Below are 3208 nucleotides of genomic sequence, written 5' to 3'. Positions count from 1 at the left end.
GGATAAGCATGGTAAAAGTCAAACAAGAGAAGTTCAGAATCAGGGGTAAGCATGGTAAAAGTCAAACAAGAGAAGTTCAGAATCAGGGGTAAGCATGGTAAAAGTCAAACAAGAGAAGTTCAGAATCAGGGGTAAGCCTTTTATATTTAATTTGAGTTGAAATGTACCTGCAAAACTTTTGAAATGTTTTGAATGATTTATTGTCACTTTCCAGCTTACAGGACATGAGGCTGGCTCTGATCACTACACCAGTAGAAGGACACAGTACACTAATGATCCAGAGTCTGCCAAACTTTGAGAGTATCTACAACCTACAGCTGAATGCTCCCTGCTTCATCTCCGACTGTCTGCCTTCACAGGTAAGCTTATTATGTATCAGATCTTCACAGGTGAGCTTATTATGTATCAGATCTTCACAGGTGAGCTTATTATGTATCAGATCTTCACAGTTAAGCTTATTATGTACCAGATCTTCACAGGTAAGCTTGTTATGTATCAGATATCTGACTGTCTGCCTTCACAGGTAAGCTTATTATATATCAGATATCTGACTGTCTGCCTTCACAGGTAAGCTTATTATATATCAGATATCTGACTGTCTGCCTTCACAGGTAAACTTATTATATATCAGATCTTCATAGGTAAGATTATTATGTATCAGTTCTTTAATATATGTTGTTTTTTATACTTTGAGTTGTTTTTTTTTCATTATGGCAAAGTGAATCTGATAGGGTAAATGAAAATGTTTACAAATGCTTGATAAATAAACTTTGAAAAAAATGCTTGATAATTAAACTGTATGATAAATTAAGTCTTTGAAATAAATGCTTGGCACATACATGTATGCTTCATAATAAATATTGAATGTATTTTCTCTTTCAGGAATATTTATTTATAGTCGAGTGTTGTCCCCAACAGAGTAAGTGGTAACTCATTAAAAATTATGTATTTCATCATCTTCATAGATTGATTAAATATGATTCATAGATTGAAATATGGGTTAAAGAAGGTTTCATCAATATTAATTTCAATCTCTGTTTAGATATCCCAGTTTAGTATCCACAGTGAGATTCCGTTGTCTGATGGAGACCAATCCAGAAACCAGGTAATTGCAGGAAATGTGAAAATTTTCAGAAATATTGCAGAGAATTTCTATTAAATTCCCATGATGGCAGATTTTCATTGTCTAATTTTGGTAGCACATTTAATTTACATGTACATTGAAGATGTATCATTGATTATTTTTTTTTAGACTGTATCGTATCCTCTCCAAAAAGAAATTTGAAGAAGCAGTGCTGTTTGCCAAGATGTATCATTTAGAAATTGATGTAAGTGCACATTTGCCTAACAGAAGTATGATTATCAGACTCCTTTAAGTTGGAATTCTATGCATCATTGTCTCCCTTTTCTTGTAGCATGTAAATTCTTTGTTATTGTAGCATGTGTACAAGGTTAAAGTGAATTATCTGCTGGAGCAGTTGTCTCCCTGGAATATGAAGAAATATACAGAAGACACCACTAATGACCTGATAGAACAGCTCTGGGAATGTCTACAGTTTGTCAAGGTGGGAATTCTAAGAGACATTTACACTGTTTGTTCATTTCAGGATATACAGTCATGTGCATGTATGTAGTATGTTGACTAGTGCTTCTCTCTTTTTGCATCACATTAATGCTCACCTGTATAAGAAGTAGTAAACTATGTGAAGTACCCAGCTTTTATCTTGTTAACATATGGTGCTAAATTATGTTTCTTTGTATTAATCTGTGAAATACACACAGATGAAGGACTAAAATAGATACAAAAACTGGACTTCAGATTGTTTTTCTTACATTTTTCTTCATCTACATGTAGCAGTGTAATGCCAAAAGCAGGTACATGTATGTTTATGAAATGCTTATTAATATATAGAAAAGGGAAAGACAAGTGAGTAGCTCTGACTACATTTTGTTGTTTTTAGTCTTTACAGCTCTTACATTTCATTATAATGTGTTTCAATATTACAGGATGATTTAGAGCTGATAGAGAACTGTATGAACTCTGCCCTCCCAACACTGGGCCTCACACAACAAATGTTGGAGCATTGCAGAAAAATGGTGATTTTCTTGAATACAAGCAAACAAACAAATGCATGTTTAACACCCCCCCCCCCCCAAAAAAAAAAGCATTATGAAAAGATGCTCAATAACTAGTATTTACTAAAAAAAAAAAAAACTTCTAACAACAGATTTACAGTTGTAGAAGTTATCCCTTACAAATTAAGAGAAAAAAAAAGTGAAATTGTGTTTAAAGATGTTTGAATGGTTGTTCAGATTTTTCTTTTATTTCAAAAGTTGATGGAATTTCCTGAGCAAAAATTAGATACCAAAGGGAAGAAAAAACAGCACAGTTTAACCACCAAGGTAATTATGAAGAGCTGTTTCAAAAATAAGGTATATACATGCTGAAAAGCACTATTAACAGACACACAATTTTGAATTTATGATATTTTTTCTGCTTCAGTTAAATGAAATCTCTTGAAGGTTGAACACGTATCGTATGGCATACAGCTCCAATCAGTACAGGTACTGAATGAAAATAAAATGAACCTTATGTTTAATAATTTACTGTACACTGTACTTAAAAAAGAACAAGACATAGAGTGTTTATTTCTTTTTTAGTGCTGACAACTGGGACCATTTCAGAAAGGCTGATCTACTAGAGGAGGCTCAACACAACATGAGGATGGGGAATCTTAGTGTGGGACTCACCATCTGGGTCCAACATCAGGTGAATTAGGGGAATCTTAGTGTGGGACTCACCATCTGGGTCCAACATCAGGTGAATTAGGGGAATCTTAGTGTGGGACTCACCATCTGGGTCCAACATCAGGTGAATTAGGGGAATCTTAGTGTGGGGCTCACCATCTGGGTCCAACATCAGGTGAATTAGGGGAATCTTAGTGTGGGGCTCACCATCTGGGTCCAACATCAGGTGAATTAGGGGAATCTTAGTGTGGGGCTCACCATCTGGGTCCAACATCAGGTGAATTAGGGGAATCTTAGTGTGGGGCTCACCATCTGGGTCCAACATCAGGTGAATTAGGGGAATCTTAATGTGGGACTCACCATCTGGGTTCAACATCAGGTGAATAAGGGGAATCTTAGTGTGGGACTCACCATCTGGGTCCAACATCAGGTGAATTAGAGGAATCTTAGTGTGGGACTC

The sequence above is a fragment of the Saccostrea echinata genome, unplaced genomic scaffold, assembly GCF_033153115.1.
Source record: "Saccostrea echinata isolate AGI-Se365-2 ecotype Australia unplaced genomic scaffold, CSIRO_AGI_Sech_v1 ptg000002l, whole genome shotgun sequence".
Lineage (NCBI taxonomy): Eukaryota > Metazoa > Mollusca > Bivalvia > Ostreida > Ostreidae > Saccostrea > Saccostrea echinata.
The sequence above is the reverse complement of the archived record's forward strand: the minus strand, read 5'-3'. Positions refer to the sequence as shown.